We start from the raw sequence: 21,327 nt of genomic DNA, 5'->3' as shown, positions 1-21,327 counted from the left end.
ATAGGTAACATATTTTACTGGCTTTGAAATGCAGCAGAAATTGTTTATATTCTTCTGGAACTCCATTTATCATGTTTGATAAAGACATTCGTTCTTGCTGATACGTATAGTCTCGATTTATTCACTCTCCTTACTTTGTAGCCGTGGCTCTAAAACTCTTTGGTGTTACGGGAGCCTTGGTAGCTCAGTCAGTTAAGTGACCGACTTTGGCTCAGGTCACGATCTCACGGTTCATGGGTTTGAGCCCTGTGTTGGGCTCTGTGCTGACAGCTCAGAGCCTGGAGCCTGCTTCGGATTCTGTGTCTCCCTCTCTCTCTGCCCCTCCCCACTCATGCTGTCTCTCTCTCTCTCTCAAAAGTAAATAAGCATTACAAAAATTTAAAAAAGAAAACAAAGTCTTTGGTCTTAGGATTCCTTTACCTTGTTGAGAATTGTCAAGGTTGCCTAAGAGCTTTGGTTTACGTGGACTAAATCTATTTGCTATATCAGAAAATAACACCGAGAAAATGTAAAAACAATTATTAACTAGAAATAACAATAAAAGTCCATTATATATGTTAACATAACAATAGTTTCAGATAGGTAATATTTTTTAAGACAAACGAATGAGAAATGTGGCACTCTTTTATGTTTTTGCACATCTTTTTAATGTCTTGCTTCACAAAAGACAGCTGGATTCTCCTGCATCCAGTCTGTTGCTATCACAACATGCAGCTTCTGCAAAACTCCACTGGACAGACTAAAAATTAAAAGGTAAAAATGGGGCACCTGGGTGGCTCAGTCACTTAAGCCTCTGACTCTTGATTTTGGCTCAGGTCATGATCTCACGGTTCGTGAGCTCCAGCCCTGCATCAGGCTCCGCACTGACAGCCCAGACCCTGCTTGGGATTCTCTCTCTCCCTCTCTCTCTGCCTCTCTCCTGCATGCTCTGTCTCTCTCAAATAAATAAATATTCAAAAAAAATTTTAAAAATGACCTCTTCATCTACAGAACATTAAAGTAAGAATTACTACCTTTGTGATATTCCCTTTTCTCTTACTTTGTGGAATCGTGCTTTAAAAGCAACAAATACGAGATATCTAAAATGGGCAAATAAATCCACAGGGACAGAGAGTGTGACGGTGGCTTCCAGGGGTTGGGGGAGGGGCTAGTAATGGGGAGTTACTGCCTAGCGGGGTCCCAGAGTTTCTGTTTGGGATGATGAAAAAGTTCTGGAAGTCGATCGCAGCAGTGAGTGCACGACCAGCAAATCTAATGCCACTGCGCTATTGGCTTAAAAATAGTTACAAAGGTAAATTTTGTGCTATGTGTATCTTTACTGTAAAAAAGGCAACAAATAATATAAGTATTTGATTCATTACTGAATTTGCCAACAATCTGTATTTTTTTTCTCTCTCACTCCTGGGCCACTTCCCTTCCCCTTTCCCAAATAGGCTGTTGCCTCCTTGTTCCCCTGAAGTCTCCAGAAACGCAGGAATGCCTTCTATCCACCCTTGGCAGATGAACTAGTCCATTTCAATGAGAAAACGGAAGCCACAAGGCACATATCTGCTGAGCTTCCTTCCCTCTATTTCCACTCTTTTCTTTAAAAAATTGTTTTTAATGTTTATTTACTTTTGAGAGAGACAGAGTGAAAGCAGGGGAGGGGCAGAGAGAGAGGGAGACAGAATCCGAAGCAGGTTCCAGGCTCTGAGCCATCAGCACAGAGCCCGACGCTGGGCTCAAACCCACAAACCGCGAGATCATGACCTGAGCTGAGGTTGGACGCTTCACCGACTGAGCAGCCCAGGCGCCCCTGCAACTACTCTGTTCCTTCCCCCCTTGCCACTTTTATGGCCCCGGCCTCTCTCCCACTCCCATTTGCAAACATTCACGCCTCCTCCCCCTGACAACATTGGACACTGCTTCTCCTGCATGTGGTTCTGCCTTTTTCCTTCACAACGAGCTTCCCCAACCATCATCTCCATGCCTTCTAGTGGCTTCCCCACTCACTGGCTTCTGCCGCCCACCAACCTGCTAATCTTGCTGTTGCAAAGGCAGCGATGATGCCCACCTCCAGATCCACTGGCTCGCTCTTGCTCTACCTCCTCGATATTACATGTCACATGCCAACTGCCCCTCTTCCCTCCTGTGTCCCTTCCATCCCTTCGGCCACTCTTTGTCTATTGTGTTGGCCCAGACTGCTTTGCCTGGATATTATGGAATACATCCAGGTTTGGACTTGACTTTGTTTTCTGACCAATCTCATCCATGCCGATGGCCTCAGTGATCTTCTGCTCAGTGATAACCTCACAAGGTATGTTTTTTTTGAACTAGACTCGCACGTCCTTCAATGCCACGCTTTAGCTATGTTTGGGACCTCTCTAAGGGGTGTTCCACCAGCTCTCCACACACAACCAAAATAACTACGAATTCTATCTTTTCCTCAGTGCCTACGCCTCTCCTCTCTCCTCCGTCTTGATCAAGGCAATGGCCAACTATTGAGTCTCCCAAGCTACAAATACTGGACTCAACGCTGAGTTCTTTACCTCGCCTTTGTATCCAACTACGCAACAAGTCCTGTGAATCCTATCTGGTTATTTTGTACTCGATCCCAACTCTTCAGTATTTTAGCTTGAGAAGTTCAGATATTTTCTCTCAATTATTACAGTAGCTTCCTAATTATTACCACCCTCTCATTTTTGCATGCTGCCTATTCTCCTCCACAGCAGCTATGAAAGATGCCTTCCAAAATCTCTGCCGTGTTGAAAAACATGAACCAGCGTCTCTCCTTTTAAGCATAAAGTCCAGGCTCAAAAGCCACATGACCTCTTCATTACAAATCAAACTTCAAAACTTTAAGGGAATTCAACTGGGGCTAAAATTATAGTGTTGAAAAGCGTTTCGGTTTCTTAAAGTATGTTCTTCTAAACAGTTTTGAATTTGTTTTCAAAAAAAAAAACCTTAAGGAAAACAAATCTCCCCTCATACAACAATAAAGATGAAATCATAGAATGCTATTTTTTTTAAAGGCTTCATAAACACATGGAGATCTATGCAGAAACCCACAACTGATTTAATTTGCAAAACCACAGGTTTAGCTCAACTAAAGTAAAGATGACTTAGATAAAATACAACCAGAAAACTGAGATAAAAGATATGGGGTAAAGAAATGAAGATCATGGTTCAGCAAGGAAGCGTCATGGGCACAGCATGAAGGTCTGGGAAACTGCTGTGGCCCGGGAAGCTGGTGGACTGACTCCATAGAGTGCCTGGGAGCCAAATGTTCTCAGCAGAGTCCCTGCTTGCTGGAATAGTGTCATTTATAGGATCACGCCCCTTTCACTTGTGAAGATAGGGTCACCTTGATACAGGAGGAGAAGCAAGATGTTTAGGTTGAAGTTGAATTTTTGAGGCTGGCATGAGAGATCACCAGTATTTATTAAGGTTGGTGTGGAGTCAGAGTTAAAAACAGTGGGAGTGAAGAGGTCTATAGCGTGATCTTGACCTGACCCCCAACCAGCTGCGACACTCTGAGTGTCTTGCTTGGCTCCTTTGAGTCCCACTCTCCTTGCCTTTAAAATGAAGAGTCTCTTAAAAAATGAGAACAATCTGAGGGCTGATGGGGGGTGGGAGGGAAGTGAGGGTGGGTGATGGGTATTGAAGAGGGCATCTTTTGGGACGAGCACTGGGTGTTGTATGGAAACCAATTTGACAATAAATTTCATATATTTAAAAAAATAAAATAAAATGAAGAGTCTGGGAAGAATAACTCTTATTTATACAGGCTAACATTCCATATTTGACTATGTTCATCTCAGTATTATTAACGTTTGGGGAAAATTCTAAGAGAGTTTTATCCTTAGGATTTAAGAAAGGGGGGCAGGGAGAAAAAGACCCCATTTAAAAATGAAGAAGGGTCCTTCCCTTCCCAAGGAAGCATGTAGAGTACTGAGCGTGCTCTCAAGCACAGCAAGGCGCACCCCTTCAGATGTGGCGTATGTGGAAGTTATGAAGAAGATAGGAAGTGAAAGCTTTGGGGCTGGCAACACATGAGTGGGAATTAATTAGGTCACCTTTTAATTTCCTTCTGCTCACGTGCTAACCTGCAGAAGTTGTAGCAATAGGCAGAACAAAATTAAGATTTTTTTTTTAGGGGTGCCCGGTGGCTCAGTTGGTTAAGCGTCCGACTCATGATCTCAGCTCAGGTCATGATCTCACGGTTTGGGGGTTCGAGCCCTATTTTGGGGTCTGTGCTGACAGTGAGGAGCCGGCTTAGGATTCTCTCTCTCTGCTCCTCTCCCACTTGCATGAGCGCTGTCTCTCTCTCAAAATAAATAAATAAGCTTAAAACATATATATATTTTAAGGTATTGCTCCTCATTGCTAACAGGAACCATAATAATCTGATTCTAAATATTGGTTGACCACCAACTATGTCCCAGACATGTACCAACAAAGGAACACAGTGATGGAAAAGTAGCCATGGCCCCAGGCTTCAGAGAGGAATGCAGAAAATGGGAATTATACGTCACTTGGGAGCAGGGAAGGGCAGAATATGGTCTTCTGTCATCTCATGACTTGTCTGCACTCCCTTTTTTTTTTAGCCATAATTTTGTAGCAAAAAAAAAAATACCGTGTATTTTTCCTCTCCCTCACTCTCCATAAAAACAAAGTATTTAGTAGTCTAAGAGCAGGCCATGTTCCAGAAAGTTGTCTGCTTAGTTCTTCACTTTCTTCAGCGATTAATAGCTCCCTCACAATCTAAATTATCTCATTTAGGTACTGTTCACCTTTTTTTTTTTTTATTGTCTTTATCCTCCAAAAGAGAGTAGGTTTCATGCAGGCCAGGATCTGGGCCCCCTTCTCTCCCCTGCACCCCCAACACTTAGATCAATCCCTGACCAATGACCAATTACGTGCTTGATCAATTAACATTTGTGGACTGAATAAATTCCAGCCTTCCTTCTCAAAAAGATTCCTATCTTGTCTAAGTTACTGATTAAGCCCCTCTCGCGTGGGAAGGAAACTTCATCAGGATGGGCATTTCTAAGACGATCTCTGTTCCCTAAACTTCTAGTTGACAGAATTTCAGGTACTGGAGTAAAGTGAAGTGAGAACTTTCTGGCAGTGCAATGGAAGGTATTGTGAGATCAGGGAGGAAGTCGCATTCCAAAAGAGGTCACCCTTTGATTTGCTGGGAAGTCCACTCCAAGGGGGAAAAAAATCCTCTGTCCTGTTCACGGCTCCTTTCCCTTCTCTGTGGCTGAATTTCCCTCTAAATGTACTGACACATCAGGGGTCCAGGAAAGATGGAAGGATAAGTTTAAAACAGAAGTCATACAAAACATAGACACTTGGTTTCTGCCTCTGAGATAATGGATCATGATGTCCTGTGCCTTGACGGTTATTGTGACTTAACTACTTAGATATTCTCAGGGCTATAACTTATTTATACTGAGTGAATTGCTCGACCTCTGAAAATTGTCGTTTGGCTCAACAATGAAGCATCTACTGTATTCCTGATTTTATGCTGCAGACCAACAACAAGAAAATAATAAAGTACACATTTCTTGGGATTGAAAAAAAATTAATCTTTGGAAAGCATCGGCAAAAGTAAGGTCTCTGAACTTTTTGGAATCTTGTGCTTCAGGAACTTGTCAAGTAATAACAATTAACAAATAATAGACATAAAAAGATCAGAAACTTAACGTGAACCTTCTTAGTGGTTCCTGACCACAAAGCAAATTACAAAGTTACACCAGGCATATGCTAAAAAAACAACTTGAGTATACCTCACAGTAGAACAATATACCCTTCACCTAATTTCTAGAACAATCCCATAAAGCTAAAGCTCAGACTTCAACGTTATTATTACAGAAAGGCTCATCTGGCTGCATCCCTCACTCATTTTTAATTAAACAAACTTTCTTCTCACGGATCTTTTACAAGTCAGAGCGGCCAGGATACAGGTACACGTGTGTGTCCATCTATGATAGAATTTGCCATTTTTCAATGTGCCCCAAACAGTAATTGAGATATAAAAAGGGAGGAACTCTCAAAACTCATGTCTCAGAATTCATACCGATGTCAAGGAGCATTTTTTAAAAAACGAGTCCGTGACTACAGCATATCGCAGAATTCAGGCTTTGCCAAGCACGGTGGCACAAAGTAGAGACTAGAGCATCAAACTGTGTTCAAGTTCCAGCTCCTACATCCAGCAGCTCTGTGACTTCGAACAAGCTGCTTCACCTGTCTCCTCGCCTGCAAAGTGAGGCCAAGAAGAGAACCTACCTCAGATGAGCTAATGGACAGAAGTTGACCAGCGCAGAATCTGGTATCCGGAAAAAGACTTTCGCACGATGATTACTTCCTATACAGTTCAGCCAGAAGATGACTCTGGGCTCTTTCAAGGTGGGGCTTCCTGGTCAGGGCTTAGCTGCCAGCTCACCTGTCCCCAGTCACACCATGTCCCCTGTGCCTCAACACCGGAGCCCAGCACATCACCGTCAGTGTCACGTTCATGTGATCCGGTCAACTGAGGGACGAGGTATTCCCCCCAGTGACACAATAGACGTCTCGGCTTTGGGAATGACTATCCCACACGCTTTCCCTTCTGTCTGCACAGCTTCTCCTCTGCCCTCTCAGGACGGGTGGTCACTGGCTGAGAGCCACACACAGTGCTTGAATTGGGTGTCCCGGCGGGTCCTTTCGGGTCCGGGACGCCCCGGAGGGAGGCTCCTCGAACACCTCTGCGGGGGCCACGGGGCTGGTGTGACGGAAGGCTGTGTGGTGCTGTCTTCACCATGACGTGCCTTGCCCTTGCCACATCTCACTGAATTTTCTGTTCTACCTGCTGTGCTTGTGTCTTGTCTCGGGTTTATCCAGTGCCTTCTCTCCCTGCACTTCGTGCTGCACCCGCCACGCGGGCTCCGTCACACAGCTCACCTTCCCCCTCATCACATCCCCCCTTCCTCCTGCCTGGGGTTGTCTGGACTCCCTGGCCATCGCCCTGGGACACTGACATCAGTAAATGGTACACAGCACTCGATGGCGGTGGGGGCTGTCTGCTGAAGGCGAGGGCTGGACGCAGAGAGAGAGACAGATGCCCGCTCTGTGGGCACTGGTGTGCAGGACCCCAGGCACACGGGGGATGTGTCCGTGTGTGCGGGGGGATTCGGGTGGAGGGGGAGTGCGTGCCAACACAAGGTCCCACGTGGACCAGCTGAAGACCTAAGGCGCTCAGTCCCTTGAGCAGGGACGCTGCAGGAGCGGGAAGGGCCCGGCAAGCCATGCCAAGGCTCTGACTCACGTTCCGCGGGCGATGCGGAGTCACCGTGGACTTGTGAAGTGGAGAGCTGCCTTCAGATTGTGCGTTAGCACCTCTGTCAGCAGAGCCCGGCATGTGTGGGAACTTGAACATGAACACGAACGTGAGGTCCCCTCTGTGACATGGTTTACCAGATGGCCTAATGACTTGTGCTAGACCGTGTCTCCAAAGAGGGCCGTGACTACACTGTGCCCTGTGCAGCTCTTCTGCAATGCTGCTCAGCCTTGCCCCGCAGGGGTGCATCCTAACGCCCCCGCCCGTGCCCTTGGCTGGCCCTGACGTGCTGAGCAGGCAAGCACAGCAGTGCTGATGCTCAGTGTGGCCCCTGAGAGACTTCGGCTTTGGCCTCTGGGTGCTCGGAACACTCACTCTTAGTCTCTAATCACCACGAAAACAAGTTCAAGGAGATCTCATCTCCTATCTGTCCGCAGTCTCATGAGAGACTTCAGGTGAGGCCCAGAGGAGCAGAGCCAGCCCAAATCCCGCATCCGGGGAATCATGAGCAAATAGAACGATGCCGTTTGAAGCCACTGAGTTTTGGGTGACATTCATTACGCAGCGATTGACATCCAAAGCAACACTCTGGGTCAAATAAATCATAAACTGCAGCCTTGACAATTTCAGGGTAATAGCACCAGCCCACTGTCAATATGTGTTAGGTTGTACTTCACCCTCGATTATTTATTCCCAAATCTCATTTCAAGCCTATGTCACACTTAACTGATTAGTGCTCAAGCTTTTTCAAAGGCCGCTCTTAGAAAATGTAATCCTCTGATTCCATCTTGCAAAAGGCTAAGAAAATGCGGTGTGCGGATTAAAATTCCCCAGAGTTCCATCTAACCTTTCCTGTTGGTGGTTTCTAGACAAATATCCAAACAAATATATGTTTCACTTGTTATACCTGCAGGATGTTTGAGGATTCTTTACAGTTTGCTTTCATAGCTGTATTGCAAAGTGTCTTGAGATAGGACAGTACTTAAATAAATAGTGTGATCTCTCTCTAGGTCTAGATATTTAGACCCAAGAGACTAGATTATTTTTCCATGAGAAAACATCTATAATTTTTCTCCAGGAGAAAATCAATTTTATATATTTAAATGAACATATATGCTCTCTGTTCTGAATACTTAATAGTCTGCTCTCTGGACGGGAGGGACTCCTTCCTTTCATTTCCATTGAAGAAACAAAATTCAAATATGATGTCATGTGTTGACATTTCTCTCCACCAGCTCCACCCAGGAGAAACGACTAATGGATGAGTTTTACTTAATTAATTTCAAAAATCATGTGCTAATTTACGCTTAGCAATGTTGGCAACTATTTTTTGTGTGTGTCAAATATGTCACATTTATTTTAATAGGTGACAAAAAGCCTTTTCCTCCTGTGCATGTGGCTTACTCTCCTAAAGCACTTTTCCTCTCAGATCTCAAGTGTACTGTAAATATTAACAAATCTCAGTGCCCAGGAACTAGGAAAGAATCCCACTAGTCAAATCCTTCTTTTCATTGGAACAGAGGAAGGAAGGTTCAAGTACCTTGTGCTGTGCCTTTGGCAAATACTTCAGCTGCCTCTGCTCCAGAACTTGGAATTATGCAGGCTATTTGTCACTGAATTATTTCATCAACATGAAAAGGATTTTTATAAAACTCGGTTATATGTGAGGGGCAGGGAGATTCAAGTCCCTCTTATGAAAGAGTTTATTTATGGCTGCTATGAATATCACCCCTTCCAAAGAGCCTATGTATAAAAATCCATGCTAATTTATTCTTTCTGAGTAGCTAACACAGAGGAAATTTTTTAAAAATTCCCTTCTTAGAGGAGGGAAGATCCTCTCTGGCTGCTGCTCCTCATTCACTTATCTTCCAGGAACAAAAACCGCTGGGCAAGGTAAGTTGCTCCTCTTGGAGGACCAGTACTTTGAGAAAACTCGGTTGTTACGGTATCTGAGAGAATTCGGCATATTACAAGCATCACTAACATTGAAGGAAAGATGTTTTCTTGCTACAAAGCCAACTAGAGCTGGATGGCTTTGGTGTTCAGGTGACGACGGTTCCATGTGTGGGTGAAGGGTCACACATTCTTCTCTTGGTGACGTTGGCTCGTCACCCAGACTGTTCACCAATGAGTGCACATGGGCTAGCCAGAGCCTGGGAACCTTGACACTTATCTAATACCATACCACCCCAGTGAATATGTGGACATCAAAGGAACTCCCAGAAAACAGCTACAAAATATTAGGATCACCAGGAATCCTAGAGACCCCTCATCCAACTCGTGCACCTTTTGGTCAACATGGAAAACTGGAATGGGGAACAGCTCCTTCTCTCCTCGCCCCCACGTCTATGACCCTCCCATTCGCCTTCATAGCTAGATGGCCATGAAAGACTGGTGTGGCCATGGAAAAGCAGGACAAAAGCAGGGCCAGGACGTGAGGCCACAAGACCCCAGAGCATCTCTGCAATCTCTTCCACTGAAAGTGACTCTCTAATTCGGATTCATAATACCCTGTGTACCAACTACCATATGCCCCCACTTAGCAAGGAGCCTGGGATTGTTGGGCAGAGAAGGCACCAGAGAACTACGGAGGCAGATGTCAAGGTAGGGACTGGCTACCAGAAGTCAGCACAGCAAATTGGGGCTCTAGGAACCACTTTTCACTTAGATCCCTAAAGCCAACCTTGCAAATACGGACAAAAATTGCAAAGCTTAGGGCTCTTAAATACTAATGATCAGGCCCTGAGAAATGTCATATTCATAGAATCCTTCACGCTGGCATTTGGAGGAAAATAAAATAGATTCCCTGACTCCCTGAGGCTTCCTGATCCCCTTCAGGACCAGATGCAGCCTGAGCTCGGTGCCACGAGCTAAAGAAAAAGGACGCGGAAGACGTGACATGTGCCCTTAGGTGAGCCTTCTCAGGAGATACGAGCTGAATTAAAGTATCACTACTGAGCTCTGGTTATGAGCTGGATAGAAACTGCAAGGCCCCAGAGACTCAAGAAAGTATGAGAGAGAGGATAAACACGTTATAAGCTACACAGCAAAGGTAGATCGCGAAAGGATACCGATTTTGTAATTGCCCAAAGGGACTCTGGTTGAGAAGAGCTTTTCATGAACAGAGGCAGGAACGCACTTAGAGTTTAGGGGGCTTCCTTATTTTATTTCCCAAAGGAACAGTCGATACTTGGGATGGTGAAGTCACTGCGGCTGGAATGCAGAGGAGGCTAAGTCTTGCACAGTGAGAAGCGTCTCCCTGATTCTACAGGCAAAGGTGAGTGTAACTACTGGCCCTTAGCGGACCCCATGCTGACACTCCACTTGAGGGAAAGGCCACAGTGGAACCCACAGTGCTTGTTTTCCCTGAAACACAAGGCTATCCGTGCAACAAAGTATGCTTGGAAATCTGCCTCTGAAATCTCATAAAGGTTAGGTGGGTTTTTTTTTTGGTTACAAGATAGAATCCTACACTCCAGTTTTAATGTTGTCTTAGCTGTGGCTTACTTAAGGTTAGGAACTTATGCATGTGCCTGTTTCATTGTTTTATTGCTGGGATTTATTTTTTATCTTCTTTAAAAGATTATGGTATTTTTTCCCCCTTTGGTTTCATATTTTTGGCTTAGTCTACCTTTAAGTGAGCGCCCTGAAGTACTTTATTATTCTTTACTTTTCAAACATTTTTCTTTGAGGGGCACCTGGGTGGCTCAGTTAGTTAAACGTCTGACCCTTGATTTCAGCTCAGGTCAGGATCTCACAGTTCATGAGATCTGAGTCCTGCATTGGGCTCTGCTCTGGCAGCACGGACCCTGCTTGGGATTCTCTCTCTGTCCCTCTCTCTCTGCCCCTCCCCATGCTCATGTTCTCTCTCTCGCTTTCAAAGTAAATAAATAAACTTTAAAAAAAGAAGAGGGGCACCTGGGTGGCTCAGTTGGTTAGGCATCTGACTTTGGCCCAGGTCATGATCTCGCAGTTCATGAGTGTGAGCCTTGCACTGGGGGTTCTGTGCTGACAGCTCAGACCCTGGAGCCTGCTTTCACATTCTGTGCCTTCCTCTCTCTCTGCCCCTGCCCCGCTCATGATCCATGTCTCTCTCTCTCTCTCTCAAAAATAAACATGAAAAAAACTGACCAAAGAGAAGAGAAAATTTATTTTTAAAAGTTTAAAAAATAAAACATTTTTCTTTGAATGTTTTCAATGATTTTATCTTTGACATGCTTTTATCATCCTTGTTCTTGGATTTAGTCCTTTACTTTTTACCTTTCCTGCTGTTACCTGCCTTAATGAATTTCCAAGATGATTATGTTTTTTTTTTTTCTGAAGATTCTGTAACACCTTTTATCATTTCATTAAAGTCCTTTTACCTCTTTTATTCTTTTATATTTTCTTTTCATTAAAATAGTTTTTGAGTTCTTGGTATATCTACATTTAATATTTACCTACTGCCTCATCATTTTGCTTGTAGGGTATTTCAGAATATTGTAAATGTTTTTTTAATGTTTATTTTTGAGAGAGAGAGAGAGAGAGAGAGACAGCGTGTGAGCGGGGGAGGGGCAGAGAGAGAGAAGGAGACACAGGATCCAAAGCAGGTTCCAGACTCTGAGCCATCAGCACAGAGCCCGATGCAGGGCTCGAACTCACAGACTGCAAGATCACGACCTGAGCTGAATTCAGACGCCCAACCAACTGAGCCCCCTAGGTGCCCCTCAGAATATTTTAAGATGACCTTGTATTCCCTGATCATTCTCAGTTTAATCTTCCTTCCTTTTATTGTTGGCATTATAATGGTCATCAAAGTGAGAGACTGAGGGTGACAGAGGGAGAAAATCACACCATAAGTAGGGGAGATGGGAGTTTTTACCTTGTAGCAAATTGCCTTTAGCATCTTTGAGTGTTTCCCATTACCTCCGGCTCTTACTTTACAGAATGTATTCAGACTCAGAGGACTGGGCCAAGATGATAATGATTCTACTTGTGCAAATATTTAAACCCCTAGTTTGGGATGCCTTTCTCCTGTCACTTAGCACATAGTCTCTTACACACAACATGTTCTAAAACGTATGGCTCATTTATTTATTCCACTAATAGTTATTGAGAACCTCCCATATATGTCAGATACGGTGACAGATGCTGGCAATTCCACAAAGAATAAGTAGGAATGTGCTGTCTGCCTTCTGAGAGCTTGTAATCTATTGGGGGGATCTAAAAGGACACAAACAATAGCAATACATTTTAGGTGCTGTGGTTGCTAACATTTATGGATTGGTTACTAAATGCTATACAAGGTACTAAGCACTTTATATGGATGATCTCATATGCCCTCTAAGAACATGTAGAAGGAAATGAAATCCAAATTTGTAGGAGGAAAAGCTTTCTAACTTATCTAAGTGAGGCACTGAAGATGTACAGGAATTCACCAAAGGAAGGAGGGGTTTGAGGCTGAGCATAAAGTTCCATGAGGGCAGGGGGCGCCTGGGTGGCTCAGTCAGTTGAGTGTCCGACTTCTGCTCAGGTCATGGTCTCGTGGCTCATGAGTTCAAGCCCCATGTCAGGCTCTATGCTGACAGCTCAGAGCCTGGATCCTGCTTCGGATTCTGTGCCCCCCCGCCCCCGCTCCTCCCTTGCCCATGCACTGTTTCTCTCTCTCTCTCTCAAAAACAAATAGACATTAAAAAAAAAAAGTTCCATGAGGGCAACAGGATGCATGGGACCGCTAAGGAACACAAAAGAGGCTTGGACTTATAGGAATGGGATGTGTGTGTTGCTGGAGAAATGAGTCTTGAGAGGACAGGGGAGTGTAGATCAACCAGAACACTCTGATTCATGTGATAAAGTCTGGGTTTCATTCCAAGTGTACTGGGTCACCACTGGAGAATTTAATACTAGGAGTGACACTCTGAGATCTGGGTTCTAGAAGGGTGCCTCCAGCTGCAACATGGAGAACTTTCTATAGTCACAGACCAGGTAGGAGGTTCTGGCATTAACACAGAGGAGAAACAGTGGCAGCCTCTACACAGAGCAGGAAAGGAAGGTGGGAAAGGGTGGATGGAATGAAGAGGTGCAGAGGATGGAACTCACAGAATGTGGTTTGGGGTGAGGGGTAAAGGAAAAACATCTAGAGGACCTCTGCTTGTGTGAGAAGAGGTGAAGCCAGTACCAGGTACAGAAAAGAGCAGTAGGGAAATATTTGCAGCAAGAGAAAGGGGAAGGTGATGTGTTCAGTTTGGGGCGTTCGGTACCGAATGCATCCATCAAGTAGCAGCAAAAGATTGGTAGAACTTTGCATTGGTAAGTTTTGGGTAGCGGCGAGCGAGGACACGGCTCGGAAGATGAATGAGGGATGGCGTGGCCACGGGAATAGAGAAGTGAGGATCATCAGCCTCCCAGGGGACAGAAAGGAGAGAAGATTGCAAAGGAGAGGAGAAGAAAGAGGAAGAACGAGAGAGGGGACGGAAGGGAAACATTGCTCCAAGATTGCAGGAGTGCTTAGTGCACGGTCCGCTGAGGAGAAATCAACTCAGGAGTGGGATTTAGTCAGAGTTGGCAACAGGGAGTGTGAGTTTCCCAAGACGCAGTAGAGGCAAAGCCAGATGTCTGTGGCAAGACATGTGGAGCGAGAAAACAGTAGCAGGCGGAAAGGACAATTTAAGGAGTGTGGCACGGAGGAGGAGGAGGAAAGAGAAAAAAGTAGCTAGAACAAGGAAGGGATTTAGGCGTGTTTGATGCAGTGAGAATGGGGCCAGTGAGGAGGGAGGGAAGGAATACACAGATGAGAGAGGACAGAATCAAGAGAACAACATGCCCAAGAATGGGGAAGGCATGGGTCCCAGAGCACCAAAGGAGGAGGAAGATTATTAGCCAGGAGAATGAGGCATCTTGTTTTCTTTTTCTTTTCATTGTGAAAAGGAAGGAACGATGGGAGGGTAGATCCAGCTGAAGTTAGGCTGTAGCTCTGTGATCACAAATTCAGTCTGTTCTCATCAGGAAAACTTCCATTTTGCTCAGTGAAGGGGGAAGCAAGGCAACAGGCTGAGGGTAGGGGGCTGGGCTGGCAGGTGATGGTCACAAGTGGCTGCTGTGGAAAGCGAGGAGGCTTGGCCAGGGAAAGCCCGAGAGCCTGGCTGATGTTAGAAATCGCAGAATTAGAGTGTCATGAATTTGCATAGTTGCACAATTTTGCTCAGTATAACTCATCAACCTCTGTACACAAACTGGGAGAAGTAGACAGTGGCCCCAGGGTCCCCGGCTTTAGGAGGGAAAGTATGTCATCTCACATGGCACCACCCATGCTCGTCCGGGGGACAGCTTTGGGGGGAGTAGCTGTTTTCATCTTTGTCAACTTCAGGTTGAACGATTCCCAGTCTATATAATCAACACTATTTCCACCTCACTGATCTAGTCCTTTAAGAAGCTGATGTGATACCTCTCAAAGTTTCCATTCTTCCTAACGAATGTGAATACGGTTACACCACTTTCCTCAAGAAAATATCTTCCCCAAGCAGCCAACTGACGAACACACTTGGGGAAGACAACCCACAGAGGCATAAAAAAGAATATGAAATTAGGAGCCAAGAGATCAGGGTTCAGGGTTAACAATTCGTTGTGCGATCCCTGATCAAGTTTCTTCACGTCTTCACGATTCAGCGTTTCCTCTGTAAACCATGAAAGACCCATCTGACACACAGGGCTTTAGAGTAAGTCATCCCATGTATCCCAGCACTTGGCACACCGCACACTTAACAAATGTCACTTTCCTTTCCATTTCTCCTTCTTCCCTCCAGCCTTGAGCTTGTGTGATCCCATGACTTACCAGGAAGGGTACAGAAAACTAAATGCCGTGAGTCTGTAATTTTCAAACAGGTGAGAAAGAGACTATGTCCTAAATCCCATGATAGAAAACTTCATGAAATCATTACTGTTGCTACATGAAATGGGTGCTAGCGTTTTCTGTTCTATTTCATTTTGAAAGAGAAGCTTGTCACAAAGCAATACATTAATTTCATAATCCACTAATGGATTGTGTCTTGCAGGGTAAAAAAACATGGTGCAAGAGGTCTGTTTTTGCACCACTGAAATCAGTCCATGAATGAGCCACGGAATAGAGATGGTTTAAGACCACTGCTCTAAACACGCATGCAACGGAAATGCATTTCTCCCAAAATTGCAAGAAGGGCATTTCGTCTTATGTTCATGAAAGACTTGGCTTCTTGGCCACCTGGGCTATGAAGAGTCATCTTATCTGACCATGAACTCAGCACGTGGTCTGCTCTGGAAACAGCCATGTCTTGGCAGCACTCTACTTACGGGTTATTTTAGTGCTCACTCAGGGTGAACAGCTCAGAGGGCAGGGGATGAACAGGAGGATAAGAGAGGCAAGGGCAATGAAGGGTCAGCCTTTTGTCCTTTTTTTTTTTAGAAAAAAATGCTTACTTATTTTTGACAGAGAGTATGCGAGCAGTGGAGGGGCAGAGAGAGAGAGAGAGAGAGAGAGAGAGAGAGAGAGAGAGAGAAGGACAGAGGATCCGAAGCAGGCTCCAGGCTCCGAGCTGTCAGCACAGAGCCTGATTCAGGGCTCAGTGCCAAGAACCATGAGATCTTGACCTGAGCCCAAATCGGACGCTTAACCGACTTAGCCACCCAGGCGCCCCTGCTCTTTGTACTTTTAACTGAAGAGTGGCAGTGGATGCCACAAACACACTTTGAGGGGAAGCCACCGGGCTCACCCCGCTCTCTTGTACTCACCTGCTGCGCTCCAGCCAGACTCTTCCTTTCCTTTGCTGGGATGTCACGATCACAAGCTGCCAGGCCATTCTACAAACGCCATCCCCACTTCTAGAACACCCTCACCGGGCTCACTGCCACCTGCCATCACTTCCGCTGAGATATCTTCTCAGACACTCCAAATCTAAGCGCTCCCATAGCACCATGTACATCCCCAGGACGGCACTCGCATAGTCACCATATGCTTATGTATTGCAGGCCTACTATGTGCCAGGCCCTGCTGTAGCAGCCAGGGATACAGCTATGGATGAAACACTAGCCCTCACAGGGTTTACCCTGCAGAGGAGGAAACAGGCAGGAAATAAACAAATATATAATACAGTTGCACACCACCATAGTATAAACTGACACATAACAATATACACGCATGATGAAATTATCACACTGCCTTGTAATTTCCTCTTTACTTGTCTGCCTCTCCCCTACGAGTTAGACAGTACAGTGTGTGGCTCTGGGGCTCATAACAAAAGCTTGATGAACTAAAGTACAGCCATCAACCTTTTGGCTGTCTCCGATGTCCCAAGAATTTGCCTTGTTTTGGTTGCCTACAAGAGATAATCTAGCCTTCAATCTGCAAAAGGTCTGTCCTACACATTTAAGGTTATTAGCACTAACACCATGCTTCCTTTATTCTTGATAACCATTTCTTTTTTTTTTAATTTTTAATGTTTACTTATTTTTGAGAGAGAGACAGAGAGACAGGGAGTGTGTGTGTGGGGGGGGGGGAGGGGCAGAGACCGAAAGAGAGAGGGAGAGGGGAGACACAGAATCCGAAGCAGGCTCCAGGCTCTGAGCTGTCAGCACAGAGCCCGACACAGGGCTCGAACTCATGGACTGTGAGATCATGATCTGAGCCGAAGTTGGACGCTCAACTGACTGAGCCACCCAGGTGCCCTGAACAACCATTTATTTCTACATCACGAGGTCCTTCACGTAGGTAGGGGCAACCCTTCCTAGAAGGACCTTTTATCTTTCAAGAGCCCCCCTGCCCTGGTTTCCCTGGTCCTTCAGGGGATGCTCGAATAGTGGTTGCTCTAGTGATTCTGCACTAGAAAAACGTACATAAACAAGGAGAGAGAGGAAAGACCAATGAACTCAGGAGACTCATAGACCCCGGAGTCTAGCATCAAACAATTTAGTGAAAAGCTCATTGCTTACCACCTCACAACACATGAGGATGACCACTATCAAAACAAACAAAATCCAGAAAATATCAAGTGTCGCCGAGGATGTGGAGAAACGGAAACCTTTACGCACTAGTGGGAATGTGAAATGATGCAGCCACCGCGGGAAACAGGATGATGTATCCTCAAAATATGATATACCGGACTGCCATTTAATCCAGTCAAAAGAATTTAAAGCAGAGACCTAAAGAGATATTATACACCCATGTTCAAAGTGTTATATATAAACCGAAACGTGGAAGCAACCCAGGCGTCCATGAATAGATGAGTAGATAAACAGAACAGCATATACACACACAATGGAATATTATTCAGCCTTTAAAAGGAAGGGAATTCGGACAAATGCTACAACACATATGCATCTGCAGGACCTTATGGTGAGGTAAGCAAGTCTCACAAAGACAAATACTGTATGTTTCACGTATGTGGGGTGCCCAGGGTAGTCAAATTCAGAAAGACAAAACGAAGAATGGAGGTTGCCAGGGGCTGGCGGGAGGGTGAACAGGGAGTGTTAAATGGGGACAGAGTTTCAGTTTTGCAGGATGAAGGAGTTCTGTTGGTAGGTGGTGGCTATGGCTGCCCACCAGTGTGAAGGCACCTAATGCCACTGAAAGGTACCTTTCAAAATGGTTACGATGATGAGTTTTGTGGTATGTGTACCATTTTGTCACGATTGAAAACACTTGTGGCGCTCAGTTGGTTAAGCATCCGACTCTTGATTTCGGCTCAGGTCATGATCTCGTGCTTGGTGAGTTCGAGCCCGGTGTGGGGCTCTGGGCTGACAGTGCAAAGCCTGCTTGGGATTCTCTGTATCTCCCTCTCTCTCTCTCTCTCTCTCTGCCCCTACCCTGCTTGCACTCTCTCTCACACAAAATAAATAAACATTAAGGGAAAAACAAAAACCCAAAACCTTTAACTGGTAGGTTGTCCAGCTCTGTGTCAGAGTCAGACATACGAGCTGTTAAGACCTGGGCAAGCGATACAACTTCCTTGAGACTCAGGTTCTTCACCTGCAAAATGAAAGTGGTGATGATGATAATAATATGCAATTTATAAAAGCGTTGCAAAGATTACATGAAATAGGAATGTTTGTCAAATATAAAATTCTGGGCTTCATACCTGGCACGCAAATGATAAGTAATACTGCATCAATCAAACCATTATTTTATTGCTTTTGTTGGCTCTGATTATTATCATCAATGTTACTAGCTTAAAGTTAACATCAACCTGTAGAAGCATGTCCGGCCAAAGAGAGTACTTTAAAAATGGGCTAATTTAATCGCGGGACAGAAACTAATTTCTGAAACTCTGATTCTCCCTTTGCCCCAAGGGTTATGTTTAGATGACAGGGAAATGTGGATTTGTGTATCAATGCTTGATGTGTTAGGATATTGAAAGATGTTTCCTTTATTGCAAGAAAATATCTTTTAATTCAACTTTCTGCCTCGATGTGTTTCTGAGTGTCTCATGATCTCTTCCTTAACGGCCAGAATAGGCATGAACAGGCAAAATTAGATGCACTGCTGTTTGAAAATGAGATACTGGAAGTTTTACTATAATGGACAGACACGAAGAAGTCAAATGCTGTGCATGACACCATGAGACCATTCTCTCTACTTTCAATTACACATTTGATTTGGGACAACAAAATTATGTAAATATGAAATCACACGATCCATGTGTGTTCCCTGGGATTTTTCATCATACAACAATTTTTTTTTTAAATTTTAAACAATTTAGGAAAATTACTTCAAAGAAAAAAGAGAAAAGGGTGAAGACTCTAAAAAGGAAACCACCTGAGAGGAAAATATACCCTTAGTAACAGTCGCATGCGATTAGTCCATCTGCAATATTTTGGGGAGCAAACAACATAATCTGCGAATCTAAAATATGACATGCATTAAAAGCAGGAAGTACTAATTCTAATTCCTATTTTCAAGGAAGGCAAATGGCCTATCATGAAATCCTGCATCTTCCCCCCAGAAGAGAGAGAATATATTACAACCAAATGAGGGACCTTCATAGAAATGACCAAAGACAAATGGGCAATTCAGGGGAGCCTCCAGCACCTGCTCTGAACAAGGGAAATGGAGTCTTAGAGTTGAAAGGGATCTTTGAGATGCTAAGGAGGACGAAGGTGTAAATAATTGTACAATATCCTTGTGTATCTAAAGAGAAATGCCAACAGCAGAAGAAATGAAAGTTCTAGTAGCTGACCCAGGGATATTCTGAGCCAACTCAAGGGTGTTTCCATCCTAGGGAGGTGAACCCAGCCGGAGGACCCACAAAGAAGCTTGCCCAAGCGCTTCTTGCCATTCTGAGCCACCATGGCACAAGACGGTGGAGGAAGTGAGCATGACACATTGAAGGGTGGCGATGAGAAGTCCTCCCTGGAACTTCACATATTAAGAATTTACAAGAAAATCACAGGAGTGAAACAAAGGCTGGTGAGGCTGAACAGGTTACTCTTGAAATCAGAGATAAAAGTTTATGAGAGCGAGAAGAAACAACAACAACAACAACAACAACCAACAAGATGACTTAATTTAGTCTTAATCACTAACGGGGAGGAATTTCACAGCTGAGGCTTTGGAGGTTTTAGAAGGTCTTCTTCCTGTGCCTTAGGCTTTAAATATACGTACATGCAATCAACAGAAAAGGGACTAACAACATCAATCTGTGACAGACACCTGCTTCAAACAATGGCACTGATCTCAGAGGGATTTTAAACAGCTGTGCATAAACTTCAAAAGTAATTTGCAACCAAATTGGTAAACGTCACCCTCCTTTGTCACCCTCCTTCCCACTAGACACAGCATTTTTTAAAGAGATTAAGCATCCGCCCCTAAGCCTGCCATTTTACAAGAGTTACCAGAGATAAAGTTAGGGGGAAAAACGAAGTTGGTGATTCACAAGGTTGGGGTGTGGGGTGGGAGGGGGGGGACCCTGGAGCTTAGGAGCAGGGCGCCTTCACCAAACATCCCTGCCAGGGAAGGGGGGCTGTGCTGGTCACCGCTTCTACAGAAGGCTGGGTCCAAGGGGGAAGGTCTAGAGAACCAGTGCAGGGGGTCAGGTGGGCACCTGGCCCTGGCCAGACCTGCACCTTTCCCGCAGGCTTCACCCTCATGACGGAATAACCTTTTCTTACACAACCTCAAAGGACAAGGCAGCTCAGTGGCAGACTCCAGGCGGAAAGAATCTGAATCTCCAAGCAGGGCCAGACCTTTGGGCCTCTCCTCACTCATGCCTATAGGGAGTGCCCAAGCCTTTAGCGTGAACAGTCCATTTCACACAGATAACTGGGGCTCTTAAAATTCAATAAAATAAAGATATTAACTCTACTTTCTTAACATGTGGCTCTGAATGCCGAAATACAGAGAATCTCACTAGAGGGTACAGGATTGAGCACCACACTTTTTTTCCCCGTATCTATCACAGAGCCGCCTCACCCTGCCCCAGGACCTTGAAAAGAAATTTGGTTTTGTTTAGAAGTGAGTCTTGGCAGCCCTGCCTGCTGCTCTCGCAAACCCTAAGGAAACAAGACCTGTGGGCAGGTCACCATCTGCATCAACCATCTCTCCTTATAGCATTTGCCAAGGATAAAAAACTTTCCACCTTCTTCCCTCCTTCCCACCCCAGTAAGTCCAGGTGAGAGGGGAGAAAACGAGAAGGAAGTGAAGGCGCCCCCCAGCCCCAGCCTCGGTGGCCTCCACACGGCCAAGGTCAGCTGCGCCCTATGCCACCCGCGCATAAGATGCCACCGGAGGCAAGTGGCCCAAAGTTTGCTGCGCTCTAGTCCCCTGGCGGCCGGGCAGGCGTCCCGCGCCCCCTTCCCCGTTCCTCTCGCAGCGGGACCCGGGCCGGCCTACCCCCGACTCCGCACCCCGCCCCGCCGGGTCGCGGCTCCGGCCCCCCGCGCGCAGCCCCTGCCCTCCCCGGGGCCGACGCCCCCACCCCAGCTCACCTACCTGCAGACGGGGCGCCCGGGGTCGCAGGCGTTGCTGCTCGGCGGCGGCGCGGGCACTGGCGGCGTCCTGGCGCCTGCCAGGGGGCGCTCGT

The 21,327-nt window shown here is 45.5% G+C and overlaps 1 protein-coding gene across 1 annotated transcript in view; it reads right to left on the bottom strand.

Moving 5' to 3' along the window:
• Positions 1 to 21,321, bottom strand: part of PRKCQ (protein kinase C theta) — a 189,305-nt gene extending 167,984 nt beyond the window's left edge. Inside the window, exon 1 of the mRNA XM_040451506.1 lies at positions 21,237 to 21,321. The gene's annotated coding sequence lies outside the window, so the exon portion shown is untranslated. The remainder of the gene's footprint in view (positions 1 to 21,236) is intronic.
• Between the last annotated feature and the right edge of the window lie 6 nt (positions 21,322 to 21,327).

Source organism: Herpailurus yagouaroundi, unplaced genomic scaffold, assembly GCF_014898765.1.
Source record: "Herpailurus yagouaroundi ecotype Mexico unplaced genomic scaffold, PumYag 203, whole genome shotgun sequence".
Lineage (NCBI taxonomy): Eukaryota > Metazoa > Chordata > Mammalia > Carnivora > Felidae > Herpailurus > Herpailurus yagouaroundi.
The sequence above is the reverse complement of the archived record's forward strand: the minus strand, read 5'-3'. Positions and strand labels throughout refer to the sequence as shown.